This window comes from Lepisma saccharinum, chromosome 19 (assembly GCF_977018435.1).
Source record: "Lepisma saccharinum chromosome 19, izLepSacc3.1, whole genome shotgun sequence".
Taxonomy (NCBI): Eukaryota; Metazoa; Arthropoda; class Insecta; order Zygentoma; family Lepismatidae; genus Lepisma; species Lepisma saccharinum.
Genome location: NC_139247.1, coordinates 9,476,790 through 9,493,920, shown reverse-complemented (window position 1 = coordinate 9,493,920; position 17,131 = coordinate 9,476,790). Strand labels below are relative to the sequence as shown.

At 37.6% G+C, this 17,131-nt stretch overlaps 1 long non-coding RNA gene across 1 annotated transcript; it reads left to right on the top strand.

Annotated features, from left to right (window-relative positions):
- Nucleotides 1-888: 888 nt before the first annotated feature.
- On the top strand, nt 889-7,784 carry LOC146002743 (uncharacterized). Its single transcript, XR_014443757.1, has 2 exons — nt 889-964; nt 7,333-7,784. It is a non-coding gene; the product is annotated as an uncharacterized LOC146002743 (long non-coding RNA).
- The last annotated feature ends 9,347 nt before the right edge of the window (nt 7,785-17,131 follow it).

Genomic DNA, 17,131 nt, shown 5'->3' with positions numbered 1-17,131 from the left:
TATTAATAATCGAAATGTGTCAGACACTTTATGTACACCCTGCATTTCAGAGTTCTGTAAGGCTGAGCCGATACGACTATGAACCGATGCTAATACTATAGTGAAAATCTCACCAATCCTACCTATACGGATAGTGATGGTTGCATATTGTAATAATTAGAAGCTTTCCAAAATATTGATCAATCATTAGCAGAAGTTTTCCAAAGTTTCCCTTCATAATATTAATCACAGAATCCAGTTCCTCGCACACGACTTCCAATTTTTGTTTTTGCGGCCCCGGTAAAAAATCAAAATGCCGGAATATTGTCGGCCGGTATCGGTTAATAAATTAAGCTGATACTTTCCGAAAATTATACCACTGGTATAAGCCGATATCCATACACGTGTATCGGGATAGGCTCTCCACTAGTGTTCTGTCCACTAGACTAGAAAATCAGCAGTTTTCGACGTTGGAATGACATAGAGCATTTCCTTTTTAATTTTAATTCGGGTAGTATGTGAAAGGGGTTCAAGTTACTAACGTCACTTGTTCTTGTACTTGCAGCCAGAGGAAAGATGAAGAAATACATGAGCCCCCTGATGGCGGGGCTGCTGATGAAGAAGACGACGCTGGTGGCGGTGGGGATGAAGATGATGAAGCTGCTGGCCGCGAAGGCCATGGCCCTGAGCGCCGCCGCCCTGGCGCTGGCCAGCATCGTTGCCATCAAGAAGCTGGGGAAGAAGGGGGGCGGGGGCAGCGACTCCTTCATCGTGCACTCCATGTACGGAGGCGGCGGCGGGGGAGGGGGGTACGGCGGAGGTGGCGGCGGAGGCTACGGGGGAAGCACCGGCTATGGGGGCGGCGGGGGCGGGGGATACCACCGGAGGGTCATCACCTTCCCAGAGTACCTGGAGAAAGCCAAGTACCCTTATTACTTCGATGACGACAGCCGGAAAGAGAAGAGGAGCGTTCGGGGTAAATGAGGTAAGAGCCTACATGCTTTGAAATTAAATGTGTCTTATTGTGTTTGTATTGATTTTTTTATTAACCAAATTATTTTTATTATTTTAATTTGGATCAACCTGAAGGAACAGAGAAAATATCCAAACAATGTTTTATATATATATATATATATATATATATATATATATATATATATATATATATATATATATATATATATATATATATATATATAAATTGATGCTTGACTTACTTTTCTTGCTAGAAAATCTTCATATATCTAATAAAAAGGATGACATTGCATAGCCTAGAACTGCTATTCATAAGTGACAAGTAAAAATTGCAACATTTACAAGTCAAGCATAGATTCTCCAATTTACGCTGTTCAATCCAGGAGTGCCCAGAGACGGGTGTGTGAATGCAGGTAGCGTTGCGTCCACCAAACTTGATTGATTGATTGACTTTATTTTATTTCGCTTTTCTGCAACTTTTAGCTAATTGCGAAGATGTGGATGAGTAATGATATGAAAAAAGTGATGAATGGACATTCAAAAACATCTATGCCTAGGCGGGATTCGAACCCGGGACCCCTGACGTCGTAGGGCGATGTGCTAACAACTTTTATATATATATATATATAAATCATTTCATTCATATTTCAATTTCAGGACTTGTTGCAGCGCGCTCTGCTAACCACTCCGCCACGGATTCCGGCTCGTCCACCCAACTTTTGAGGGGGGAATTTTTGTGATGCAAATTCGATTGAATAAATAGTAAAACATTAGACGGAAGCTGGCCTACATTATTGTTTAAGGATCACTGTGTAAATAGCATTTTGTAGATTGCCAAGGGAATTATAAGAGATAATAAGCATTATTGGGGTTAAAGGCGCCAACTTCACATAAAAATTGGCGGGGCGGGGGACAAGATGAGAACATGTTTTATGTATAATGCATGTATTTCATGAGGAATTTTGGATGGCAGAAAGTGCCTTGCCCCAACCCCCTAAAGTCAACGCCCATGATCGGGGGATACCTCCCGGTTTTACATATTGTCTTAGATTCTTACAAGAGAATTATATGAAATGTTGATACTTTCGGCTGGGAATTTGGTTCAATCAAGTTTTTGAACATGAACTAGGGCCAACAGACACCTTTTGAAGTGACCCGTTTCCTCATATGTGAGAATACACCTCCCGACTCTCTCGTCGACTTTAATGTCACTCTTCTTCCTTTGCTGACCTTCTAGATTAAGTTCCATCCGCATGTGCTTGATGTTGGAGTCTTCTGATTGGCTCTTGAGGCAGGCCAGAACGACATGAATTTTTGGATCCGGTCATCCAAGCCACCTATTTATTTTGTTGTTCACACCTTCTACAGCGTTATTAGTTCTGTTGCGCCTTTGGTTAGGTTAGGTTAGGTTAGGTTAGGTCCCGATCGTCGGAATTGTCCTACCATTAATTTGTAAAATGACCTTCACCGTCTAAATCATCGCAATTGTCCGTGATTGTGGCTTCATTGCAATTGTCCGCCATCCCAATTGTCCTAGATTCTTCTTTCCAGTACCGATGAACCTGAGTATGACGTTCATTATGTTGAATTACAAAACTGGGTGTGTTCAATAAACTATTAGTTTTACCTTTGAGTGGTGCAAGTTTTTTAACACATCCAACAACATTCTCTATTATAATTCTCTTCTTTTTACTTTCATGGAATTTTTTCGATTTGGTGAATTAACAAATAATGTTTCCACTTCGCGATTTCATTCTAAACGAATACTGCATGCATTCATTGAAATATTTCAACTTCAACTTTATGTGGTGCATCGTTTAGAATATTGTTTAAGTAATTTTAGACGAGGACGCTCGCAGAATTTTACTCGGGTTAGGGGGGAGGAGGGGGCATCTGTGCATAAAGTGGAGAAAAGATGGGGGGATGCTTTCCCCTAATTAATAGATTTCTCATAAAGCATCCCTACCGCCGTCCATGTTTTCAAACTATAATTTTAAAATTTGAATTATTTGAAGGTTTTGCAGATACCGCAAGAGGGAAGTAGCCCCCTGGCCCCTCTCTGCGGGCACTCATGATTGTAGATATTTTAAGTTTGTCAAAACATCTATGTAGTTAGGGATAATCAGATTAGTTGCTTAATTGGAAACACCAGTATCCTACAAATGAATTATTTCTGACGTGGGGCCTCCTGAATTGGGTCCTCTGGCGGTTGCCTAACGATGCTGCTGGGAAATTAGCGAGTCCAGCAGTGGCCTCAGAGGTGGCGAATCTCCATAACTGTAAACTGGGAAAGCAGCATTTAAACGCTCCAGTGTGCAAACCAGCTTTCTTCGAGCTGGTCCTGTGCGTCTCGTAACACGCAGACCCATATTTGCGTCCTTCCTCTTGATCACATGCCAAGGGAGGCGCTCTCGGTTCAACCTTCCCCGTTGCCCCAAACACGAGGCGACCGTTACAGGCGGCAGAGGGGAAATCCCGTTTCACCAGACTTTTGTTTTCCGTTACGCGATGACGTCACGCCAGCATGGAAACTGATGCAGGGCAAGTTCCTCACCGAGGCATTCCGAAATGTTGACGAGAACTCGTTTTGCGGCTCGCGACATTCCAACGTCAAAACGAAGAGTACGCAACAGGATTTTCTTGTTTCTTGGTCCGCAATTACATCCAGCCGATTGGGTGAATGGACGGTGTTTACAGGAAGAGATGTTCATTCCCACGAGATGCCGTAGTTATCTTTAACTTTTCGAAGGTCAACCAAGATTTTGATTCCGTCTTTGATTGAGATAGTTTTCTTTCCTCCGTGGCGGAGTGGTTAGTACATCGCGGTACGACACCAGGGGTCCATGGGCGTCCGGAAAGGGGGGGTAATGGGGGCCGAGGCCCCGCCTGGAAAATGAAAGTCAACCAAAAATTATGTATTTCACACATATAATTTCATTTGAGCCACAATAATATCTATGTGATAATTATTGCATGAACATCATAAGTTCAAATTTAAGAAATATTTTTTTTAGGGAACAACACTTTTGTTGGACAAAATATGCCTTGTTTGCCCCCCTGGAAAAAATCCTGAGGACGTCCCTGCCTGGACATGGATGTTTACGAGTGTCCATTCGTCAATTTCATCATATCATCGCAAATTAGCCAAAGTGGCACAGAAAGCGAAGTAAAGCAAATCAATCAATCAATCTTTCCTCAGCAGCAGTGCTCTAGTCAGGCCCGTAGCTAAGTAGGTACCAAGAAGCGCTCAGCTCCCCTGGCACTGCCGTCAGCCCCTTTGGTATTAGTTAAAACTATTTCGTATAATTTGTATTCAGTGAGGAGTGAAAATGTAGACAGCAGATATTATTTTGCTCATATCTTGGTGAAGGATAAAGTCACAGAACATGAGCAGCAGCTACTACATTCGATCATCCTGTTTATGAACCGAAGTCTTACTGGCTGCAATTGTTTAAAAGATTTTCTAGTCTTTATAAAGTTTCTTCATAGGGGAGCTAACCTTCCAGTTAGACATAAATCTGTGACTTAAACGTCATCATCCACATTTCTTAGGGAGTTTTACTGCTCCGGCTGGGGTTAGAATGTACGGTTATTGAATACTGTGCATTTTTTTTGTATGATATAAACATCTGTATATGAAAAGTAGTATGGAGTGTGTACTAAGGGATGATGTCAATACCAGTCAATTAACACATCAAGATATGTTCTACAAGATATAGAGAAAAAACTGTAGTAATTGCATGATATTTCTAAATTATATATTAACTTAATGACCCCCCCCCCCCCGATACACACATAATTTACCTTCATTAAATCCTGTTAAAGTTTGAAAAATGGACTAGGTTTACAACACCCCCCTCATAAACCCGTGAGCCCCCTCCCCACTGGAGATCAATTCTAGCTACGGACCTGGCTCTAGTCAGGGGAGATTTACTAATTTGTACTGTCACGGACAGTTCTGGATTGTAACGATTCAATTGAAAGTAAATGAGATTATTACAACCCAGAAGTGTCCGTGACTGTACCAGGAATCTCTGAAGAGATCAAACGAAGGCAAATCTTTGCCCAAGTAGGGACTCGAGATAGTGGCGCCACCACATGCGGGGCAGGGGGTAAAATTTTCTTGCTCGCTTCGCTCGCAGTCCTATCATGTTCAGATTCGTGGCTAATGGGTATCGTGAGTCTGCCCTGGGCGCCGAACGATTTAAATGAAAATAAGTTGTAAAACTGATTGATTGATTTGTGGTTTTAAGTCCACTTTAGGCACAGATAGGTTAATCGAGACAGGACCTAAGAGTTCAAAGTGGGATCCGAACCACTGGGCCATGTGCCTTCACCTGCTATCGAACCCGGGACCCCTTGATTACAAGGCGACGATCTTACTACTACACCATCGGAGAGGCACAAAGGTTGTAAAAGAGAGAATGCATTGGCGTCCCGTGAAATTATTTGCACCCTATTAAATCAATATTCATTTCAGCCTACAAAAAAATTGGATCCAAAAATTATCTTGCTCGCTTTGCTCGCAATATGACATTGTTCTCTGTAATGCATTTTAAATTACCAGCCAGAGAAATAAGACTTGTTTCATTTGATTTTCTTTTAAATGCATGAACAATTATTTTATGAAAACGGAGCGTGCACATTTCAGGGACAATTTATGTAATTTTTGATGTCGGTTTATTGTGAGATGGATGAATTGGTTGTGTAATCTATTTAAATAATATATGTTGTGTATGTACGTTGTATGTATTAAAGATACTTTGAATATGTACACAATTTAGTGTCGACGTCGCTCCATGTTGCACATATGTGAAACATATATCATGTATGAAAGTTATACATGTTAATGTAACAATAATTATATTTTGAATGCATTTATCAAGCATTTTCTGTCTTTCATAAATGGTTTGTGTGCTTGTTTTCCATTATTAATGTGAAATTGAATGTGTTGAAAAAATAATTCGAATCGTTTGTTCGAACATACAGTTGTAAATGCTTGAGCACCAACTTCTACCCCCTTTTTGCATAATTTACGAGGGTAATAACGTCATTGATACTACGACTACTACTATTACTAATAATATTAATAAGAGGTTATAAAGTTAGTCCCGTGTTCGAATCCCGGCTTGAGCATGGATGTTGGTGAGTGTCCATTCATCAATTTCATCATATCATCACTCATCCCCATCTTTGCAAATTAGCCAAAAAATGCCACAAGAAGCGAAGTAAAATAAAGCAAATCAATAATAACAATAACATTATTATCATTGACATTATTATTATTGACATTATTATTATTATTATTATTATTATTATTATTATTGGTACGTTTATCCTGGTACTTGCCTCCCCAGACAAGAATTCATGGTTGCGCCTCTCGCTCAAGAAGCCTCGGCCAATGAGTACTTGCGAGCGTACGAGCTTCCATGGAGAAGGAAAAGCGACTGCAGCTATCAGCCCTTGCAGCAGCGTGTACTGCTTCGCTCCGTCCTATCGCTTTCTTTCGTTCTCGACCGTTATACGTGGCCTTGTAATCAAGGGGTCCCGTGTTCGATTCCCTTTGGATGCACATGGCGGTTCGGATCCCACTTTAAACTGTAGGTCAGGTCTCGATTAGTCTTCCCGTGCATAAAGTGAACTTATAAAAACACCAAATCAATATCGATCGAAAATAAACAATTGTTGCTCGAAGAAACGAATGTCAATATTTTGAATGCCAACAATTGAAAGTCAAGTGGAGGAATATTGACGATTGAAATCAACATCTGCATACACAGTAAGTTCGAATATTTAGAACTTTCAACGTTTTAACGGGCTTGTATTTTCCAGTCTGCTTTCTGAGTTCTTCACTGATTTTATTTGAAAATGTTGATTTTCTTAAACTTTTGGAGGGGGGGGGGTGGCCCCTTCAGTCTCCCCACTGCGTACACCACTGGTACAGGGCTTAGAAAAATAACCTGACATTCACTTTCCAATTAAATTCAGGTTTATTGTAATAATATCTGCCCTCAGGGTTTTAGGCAACAAGAATTTTCAAACAAGTAACAAATCCAGAACAGGAAAATTTCGTATCTCAAGACAATTTTAACTAATAATAATGCATATTAATATCAAACAATATATAATAATTGTGCTCAGAAGTGCATATTATCAAACGATATACTTAAAACAAAACATTTGCCCAGTAACACTAAATTCTGCCATTTTACTTGCCCTTGTTCATTCGCAGTGTGCTCTCCCTCAAACAACTCCTTTCTGCGCTGATGTTAAGTCACATGACTTTAGGCTACTGCCACCTGTCGCGGCTCCACCAAAATATATGATATGGTTATATTATATCAAATAATAATTTAACCGTGCTTCATTTTATTTCAGAGTTGTGGCTTTAAATTGCGAAACTCTCGATGAACACAGAACGAGGCTTGGAGCAACTGTACAAAGATATTCTGCAGCCCAGTGGAAGTGGTGGGTGAAATTTGGGGGTTTCCTACGTGTGGAAGAAATGGGTCATACATCTAATATCTTTCAACAACATTCGAGGTAGTTACCTGTTTTTGTGTAGTTCTGAAATTACCATTATGATAATTGTTTTCTTTAAAATCGAAAGTCTAAGTACTTTAACTTTTGTGTAGCTAGATGTATGCTGTACTTGAGAATTACTTTTCAATTAGAAAGTAGTAGAATGCAATTTCAATTTAACATTATGAAGGTTTAATTTGACTTCCCGTGTAGCCAATTAGTTACTGTTCTTCCCTTTCATGCTCCTAGTTCCGGGTTCGATTTCTCACGAAATTTTCAAAATTTTGTTAATAACCTAGCGTCATGAATACCTGAAAGTAATGGTAGCTAACTCTTGTAATGAAAGCCAATTTAACTCAAGAAATGCTTACAAAGCTTTAATCACTTTTCCTAACAACTTCAATGTCATTCTTTACTTATAAGCTATTGGTTCTCTGAATATTCAACTAATACATTCTAATTATTTTAATATTTATTTTATATTTTAATTTTTAATAGTAATTTTATTAATAATTTATGTGGTTATGGGATCCAATGTGACCTCACGTCACCTAATGGAAAGCCTATTGTCAGGCCTTGGGGGTTGTTTAGGCAATGTCTAATTTACTTTTTACCTATTCTAAAACTTGAACGGTAGGTGGAGATTGTATCGAAGTGAACTATTTCAATTCAATTGTGTTGCATCCGTATAAGACAGTGAATAATGTCCAACTACTTTTGCATGCTAATTGAAAGTAATAATACATTGTCACTAATATTCAAGCAATTAGAAAAGATCAGTAATTACACAATAACGTATTAGTTGTATTCAATTAAGTTCATACGAATTTTCTTGATGTAAGCACAAAGATTTGCTTACCCACAATCTTTTTATAGTGTACATATGTTATTTTATTATGTTTAACTTTATTGTTGAAAGGGTTACATTAAAATTTGTAATTCTTGGCAAAGTATATTAATTTTAATCTCATTGCCACATTTGTTTTATATTCTGAGTTCTTAATGGTATACAGTTAACAAAGAAACTCTTAGTTCCCATCTCAGGCGTTGTTAAAATCTCAATATGTTATATCACTCTATTTCATTCAAATTATGCCACAGTCAATTTAGTCAATCAATCTACTGATAGACAGTTCTCTTCAAAAATATTTCTATTCTTGTTTTTATTTTGTGCATTATGTGCAATTAGACCTAACGGAAATAATTTTCTTAGAAAATAAATTCAACTTTTCGTTAGAGCAAAATACATCAAAAACAAGTAGCATCTTAATTTAAAATATATTTCTTCTAAGGTCAAAATGTGATGACTCTATTTCATGAGAACAGATTTATTAATGAGTTCTGTAACTTGCACTAACAACAAATTAAACTTATAATTTCACATTTACAATCGAAATACGATAAATCTTGCAACTGAAGGTTGCAGCTAAGTTACAAGACAACAATAACAGACGTTCAATAATGTTCTTACCAACAATGTAAACACATATCACATGTAGAAGTAGTGTTGATTATGAACGGAGTATTTTTATGGTATTAAATTCTGGATACATCTCTTCCCAATTGTACATTTAAATATGAGCTTATGACAGAGTTTGAGGCAATTTTAGTATTAGAAAACAGATAAACAGGATAATTGTACAAATAAAAATATCTGTTTATTTTTGGATGAGTATAAAATAGCATTTTCTCTGAGTGGTTAGAATGTTGAGTTTTATGTGTGACAATATAGTATTTCCAGCAAAATATATTAATTATTGTGCTGCATAGAGAGTTTTGTAAAATATTATCCGTCTTCTAAATGCGATTTTTCGTAACAATACGACTGGGGAATGGTATGTTTCAAATAAATGTTATGCTAGTTCTGAATTGATGTGATAGTGCCTTTTAATATCAATGTACTACTATCATATATTTTAGAAATAAAATATGTTGCCATAAATTGTTGTTGTAAATATTGTACTTTTATAAACTTCCTGCAAGATGTGTGAGCTTACCAAATTACTGATTGAAATTAAGTTTGTAAATTTAGAGACAAATTCACAAGTAACAAATTAATAAAATGTTTCTTACATTTTCACAGCTAATATAATTTGTGCTCTTCCACATTTATGAATGTTATTTTATTTTAACTAAAGTGCAACGTTTGTGTCATTTATCAGTCGTATAAAACTTAACAAGAAAATTGATGTATTCTTGTCTGCCACTTATTGCTAATCGCGGCGATGGGAGTGAGTGGTGATTAGACGAAGAAAATTCATACCCAGACTCAGATTTCAAGCCAGGAACTTTGAAAGTCGACCACTTAAGAAGTTTAGCCGCTAAGCTGGACAGAAGAAATGAAAACAAAAACAGAAACAAAAATTGACTCATGCAGAACAATAAGTTGAAATCTCTTGCACGATCTGGCGTCGTGGTTGTGGAAATTAGATTACACACGGAATTTTCTTGACAGATTAGCAGGTTTTTCATGTTCTTGCCTAATAGAGTAACTTTGGGTAAGTTTCGCGCTTTAATGAAATTGATGTTATGATGTGTAGAAAGCAGATAAGTGACATCTATATTTCAGATCGAAAATAAAGTGGACGAAGGCGTTTTGTAGCGTTGAAAATGCTGAGGCGGATCATCTGATGGTTGGAGTAAACAGAATCACAATAACCAAAGAGTGAAAAAACAAATGTTTGAAGAAATTGATTTTGATTCTAATGTGTAGGAAATGATTATGAAGTACAATAGCGTGTAATGCCCTCTGAAAACTCTTTCACTCCCTGATCATAAAAGATGCAGATTAAATTTTACGCGCAGATACGTTGATGTTTTAAGTTTCACTAATTGTATTTCTTTCCGTTACAACGGGGGCATTCCGTTGTCACGATTGGGACGCCCTGACTACATTTTTTACATGAAATTACTGTTCTACTGATAGTTAAGAAACATTTTTCTTGCAGTTTATGTATAACGAATTATAAACATAAACATTATTCATGTTCATTAATCATAAACTACCATTAAAATACTATCCCAGATTTGTAGCTACAAGTGAACAATATTCTGTTACTGGTGGGACAGATAAAACACTGCTTAAATCTTCGTGGGTCGCAATGTAAAATAATACGTGGAAAGTCGCCAGAGAAGGGTTCAAAAAATGTGTTCCATCAAAGCTCTAAAACACCAAACCCTTAATTATTACTATTAAATCTTATTTGGCAAAAAATTGAGATTCTATAGAACAATGAAATGTACATTTTAGTTAATAAATTAAATTCACAGAACAAAATAAGTAATATTCCACATAATGAAAATTTCAATGTGACATGTGCGACCATAAAATTGAAAAAAAAAGATTATTGAGTATTAGTTTCAAGCCCATCTCGTGCACATAAAAGCGAATCTGGACTGGACCCAGATCGAAAACGTGCGAAGCCCTACCCACACATCTCCTAAATGTGCCTCCATGGTACGGTCCTACATGCACGGGGAACTTTATCTTCTTAGTGTTAATACTAGTAGTACTAAATAACTACGAAATTTGTTTTTATGACCAGTGTCCATGGAATAACGTTATTGGTTGATAGAAGTCAAAATTTTGGTGCGTGACCACTTAGGCTATTTGCAACTGTCACATTACGTGGTCCCACCCCTTACCATAGAAATATGCTATACATAGAAATATGCTGTAATGTTGACTTGATTTCGTGCTAATGTGGCTTGACCCCTCTCCCTTTGGAATAAGGCAAAAGCTAACTTCTCCTTCCTCCGCCCCATTTATTTGTAACTCTTTAATCTCTTTCTTTCATTGTATCTTCTGTCCTGCATTCGACTTTCCTCATTCGTCATATTCGTTCCTTTTTACTTCATCTCTTTTTGACCATTTCTCTTTCCGTATTTTCCTTCCCATTTTCTCTCAGCTTCTTAATTATTTTTTCTGTCTTTCGATATTCTACTAGTGCTCTTCCTTCCATTCTTATCTCTCTCTCTCTCTCTCTGTTCGTCTCTGTCTTTTTTCTCCTAAATTTCTATCTTCTTTTCTAATTAAACTTGTTTTTCTTTCTTTCTCCGTTTCTCTTCTATATTACTTTCTTCCGCGATTTTCTTTCTGTCTCTCTCTCCCCCTTATCTCTTTCTCCACCTCTCTGGCTTCTCTATTTATTTTACTCTCTCTCTCTCTCTCTCTCTCTCTCATTCTCTCGCTTCTGTTGAGACGTACATGTATTATACGTGGTATTCATTGGTGGTAATAATAGTAGCGTCGTCGCCTTGTAATCAAGGGGTTCCGGGTTCGATACCCGATGAGGCACATAGTTTTTCGGATCTCACTTTAAACTGTAGCTCCAGTTCCTATTAGCCTTACTGTGCATAAAGTGGACTTAAAACACCAACTCAATCAATCAATAGAACACCATTTAATACTAGGGACGTTCAATATATAAGTTTCCCTGTGCTATAAACTATTGTATAAAGCAATGCCATTAAAAAGAAGCACATGGTTGACAAGCGCCATCCTTCGTCTACAAGGAACAACAATCGATTCGTTTTCAGACGTGAAGGCGCATGCGCTCAAGGGCGAAAAGTAAATGCTTGTTCGGAAAACGAGGGTTCGCGTCATAAGGAGTTCAGAAGCATGGATGCTAAGGGCGTTCTGCTTATGGACTTTTTGGAACGAGGAAGAACAATTAATGCTGACCGTTATTGTCAAACATTGGATAAACAGAAATACGCAATTCGACATAAGCGACCAGGTCTCCTGTCAGCTGGTGTCATTCTTCTTGACGATAACGCTCGCCCCCACTGAGTAGTGCAAACACAACACAAAATTGAAGAATTGGGGTGGGAACCGTTGCCCCACCCTCCATACAGCCCCGATTTAGCGCCGAGTGATTTCCATCTATTTCCGGTGTTAAAGTCTGAATTGCAAGGTTACCGTTTCGAAACAGATGGCGAAGTGAAGCGGAATGTGAGAATAGATATGCTCAATAGCCAGAGCCCTGATTTTCTTGCAAAGGGTATGGACAAATTGCTGCAACGGTGGGACAAATGCCTGAATCTCTATGGGGATTATGTGGAGAAGTGAGGAAGGATCCTCCTACACATGTATGTATAGTTTTCTAATGTATCTTAAAAATAAAATTGTTTACAGAATACGGAAACTTATATTGAACGACCCACGTAATAATAACAGAATAATGTTCTGCGGTAAAATATGAGACTTGGTGAAGTACGCAGACTCCTCTCAGGTACAGGGGTAGTGTTAAGCAACGACAATATTTCACTGCACATGGAAATAAATAACTCCACATTAATGCTGTAGATAAAATGAAAGGATTTATTATTTATTTATTGCAATTATAACGCAAATATACTTCGAAAAAATGCAAGGATTTAGCATTATCGCTTTCTTAGCTCAACTCTAACGCGCAATCTCAATGTGAGGCTATCGGCGTACCTACAGTCGCATAGGCCTGTCTTGTGCCCCAAACCACCACACCAAGATGTATGTAATTAATAACCTAGCCATTAGCCATTGGAAATTCGGGATTGGAGTTACAGCTTACAGTGATGTCCGAACCACTGTGCAATGTGCCTTCACTTAGCAACGAATACAGAATCCCTCGATTAAAAGGCTACGATGTTACCATTACGCCATTGGGGAAACCTTGTGAGAGATCTACATAAATGCATATAGCAGAAAACAAAAATATTCACAGAGGAGGATAATCTGAAGCTTACTCATGGTGGAATAAGCGCAACAGAAGAAGAGTCGTGGAAACCACGCTTGGGCACTCACGCAGGACTAAAGACGTGTCCTGTGGAGGAGGAACCGTAATTATTGCCTCGCTTCTAACTGCTGAAGAGTAAGTTGCCATTTTGTGAGGTTGCAATCTTGTATTCATTTTCAACGCAAAAGCTTTGCTAATAATTATGCTCGCATGAACTTAATTCGTGGAAGCAGAAAATCCATTTCATTATTAATGTTTATCATTGGTCCCAGTTTTACACCTATCACTTTAGCATGAGTGAAGGTACTTATGAATGTGGCAGTCTACATTAAACTGAAATGAAGGGCTCGTAAACCTTTCACGTGGAACTTTATGAGAAGTCTTACCAACAAAAACAAGAGTAGGCTATGCACGAAAGAAGCCTTTGCAAAGACTCTATCGACAGGAGTTATGTCTTCAGCAACAGATGGAAACTTGCTTACCAACCGCACACTTTCGTCAGTCACGGAATCTTTTTATTACTTTTCCGTTCTCATTCGGCATAGTATATCTTTCATTTTCAAGCCAGCTTCTCTGTCTTCTCTTTCTTTACGTATAGTGTATATTTGATTTGATTTTTGTTATTTAACGTTGCGTTTTCTGCCACATTGGTCAATCGCGACAATGAAGATTAGGATGAAATTAATGAAGGAATATTCACATAAATATGTCGACTTCAGTAGAGAGGTGGTTAGCAGAGCACGCTATGATGTCAGGGATTTGAATGCTGGTCTGGGGATGGGTGTTCTTTGTGACTCTTTCTCCATCACTTTCTTCATAACATAATTCATCCTCATCCCCGTAATTGGTGAAAAGTGGCAGAAAAGGGTATTCATATAAACTAAATCAATCCATCAATACGTATACATGCGTGCATGACGGGCGTATGCACACGCGAATTAAAACTGAACAAGCATAGGCACACGCACGCACAGAAACGAGTACCTCGAAGAACTACACACACAAGGTGTAAGTTGTCACAGACACGGACAATATTTCGGACACCTCTGCATCCTACCATGGGAAAGATTTTTTTTTAAAAAAATGAAGGTTATTTAGCGTCGTTTTCTGCTATTTTTAGTTACTCGCCAAAATGAGCATTAATGATGAAATTATGAAATTGATGAAAGAACATTCACAAAGAACATTTGGTTAAAATATTGTGGCCACAAGGTTTAGGGCTCTTAGCATTAATACTCGTACACTGTATTTTTTGTAATGTCACAAGTAGGGCGGGGCTTTACCAAGAAGATAGTTCAGAAGTGTGGTATAAGTCAGGTCAAAGCCGTTAGCATGAAGTAGTTAACATATGAATAATGCTGCACTCAGGGAGGGCTACCAGGGTCTGATTTATCTTTCATGGAAAGTTGGGCCCAGGGGAGGCTGTCATTACTTGCAGCACAGGTTGGATAGATTTAGTTTTGATTTATTGATTTTTTTATGGACAGATCAACACAAAGTCTCTTCTTGTTCATCACGCAATACGGGAATAAGTCTCTTAACTAAGACAAAATTGAGGGCAGGTATCCAATAAGCAAATAAAATATGTCACTGTTAAAAACTTCCTGACTGAAGTTTCAAAAGTAATTCATTCAATCATTACTTAAGAAGAAATAAAACTATACTATCTCTGTGAAGTAAGATCTCCTTACCTAAAGGTTCGGGCTGTAAAGGAACACACCACCACAGAGTATTATCGTGGTCATGAGCCTAGGTGCCATTGCTTCGTTTGCCTGAAAGAAGTAGTTACTGGGATGTTCTACGTAGAAGTGAGGTTGACTTTTGTGTGCTTATAAGAAGGCCGTCTTTTACACACCCAGAACTTATTTGGGCGGGGAGCTATCGGACTCACTGTCTGAGTAGACGACTTTCACGAGTAAAAAAAATTGTCTAGAATAATTTTTATGAGAGGAGACTTTAGTCACCAGGTGTTCACGGATTTTAAAAAAAGCATATGATTCGGTTAAAATGGATAAATTTAAATTATATAATATATTAGTTGAGGTTGGAATACCGAAAAGATTCTTAATATGATAAAATTATGCAATAATGAAATAGAAATAAAATGCTTGTGGATATTAATATGTCTGACAAATCTACAATTCATGGTGCGTTAAACCAAGGAGATACATTATCTCCATTGCTATTTAATCTTGCCTCAGAATATGCTGTTTAGAAGGTAAAATAAACTATTTATGAACTAAAATTAAACTGTCTAGAATATGCAAATGATCTAGACTTACTAGGGGATGATATACATACAATCAAGAATAATGTTAAATATTTTTAAAAGCAGCTAAAGAGATAGGTTTGGAAGTTAGCAAAGAGAAAACTAAATACATGCTTACAGGGTGAAACCAAGTGTTAGGTAATAATCGAAATTTAATTTCTCATAACAACTGCGTAGTTTGAATTTATATCCAATTTCAAGTACTTTGGAGTAATACTAACAAATGAAAATGATATTAAAGAGGAAATTAAAAGGAGATTTAATTCGGGAAATGCGTTACTTTCTCTTCGTGTATGTTCTCTTATAATATCTAAGAAGCTAAAAGTTAAAATTTACAAAAAGGAATTTTACCTCTGGTAATATATGGATGCAATACTTGGTCCCTTGCATTAAAAGAGGAATATAAATTAAGAGTATTTAAAGATCAAATTCTTAGGATAATATCTTGACCTAAAAGGGATGAGGAGACAGGTGAGTGGAGAAGGTAACATAATGTAGAAATGCACAATTTGTGTTCCTGTCCATATATTTTTAGAATGATTAAATCGAGAAGACATAGGTGGGCAAGCCATGTGGCACGAATGGAAGAGGAAAGAAGAGTTTACAGGATTCTTGTTGGTTAATCTGATGGTAAGATACCTGTAGGAAGGCCAAGATGAAGATGGAGGACTAACATTGAGATAGACCTAAGGAAAATCGGTAACTTTGTAAAAGATTGGATTGATCTTACCCAAGATAGGGACAGATGGAAGGCTTGCGTTGCTGCAGTCATAAACCTTTGGGTGTAAGAATGCCAAAGATTTAGTTAGTATCCGAGAAATTATTGAAATATATATTGAATTATCTCAATGTTCTTGTATATAAAATGTCCACAAGTAATACTCAGCAATCCCGTTTTGAGAAGGGCATGTGCTCCTTCTGCTATATCCGCCAATGCTTGCCTGAAACTCTAAAATGGAGACAATGTGCAACTTGCAAAGCAATGTAATGGTAGTGAAACCTCAAAAGATTGACTAATAACTTTACGAAATGTCATGGCTGAAAAAAGTTTGCAGAAATTGAATGGGAATCTTGGTCTAAGTTCAACATATTGCAAGACACTTGAAAATTAGAACCAATATTGATTGATTGACTTGATTGTAAATTTTACTTCTGGATAACCGCGAGTATGAGGTTGATTGATGATATGATGAATTTGATGAAGGGATACTTACAAAGAACATCCATATAGAGTCCTTGATTCGATCCCCGAATCCTTGGCGTCGTAGAGCGCTGTGTTGAATACTCCGCCAGCATGTAAACTTCAACACCATACATCCTTCGGTTGTCATAAAGCCAACGTTTATGACACAAGCATGTCCACAACTTACAAAATCATATAAAAAACCAAACTCACTATGGAATCATTGCTTGGATTTGGCAAAGTTGCCCGAAAAACAACTTTTGCTGCTTCATGATATCTTAACCTTCATACTTTTGTGTTTAAGTAGGAGGGTTGTATTATGAAGCGAAATACTGTTAAGAAGGGATATCATCACGAAGAAATATTAACGGAAAATGGAAAAGTGCGTAGAAAAAATATAAATATGATGGCGTAGAAGAAGCTACTACTACAGGAATAAAAAAAATAAAAATAACTACAATGACCAAGAGATCTTACAGAAGACAA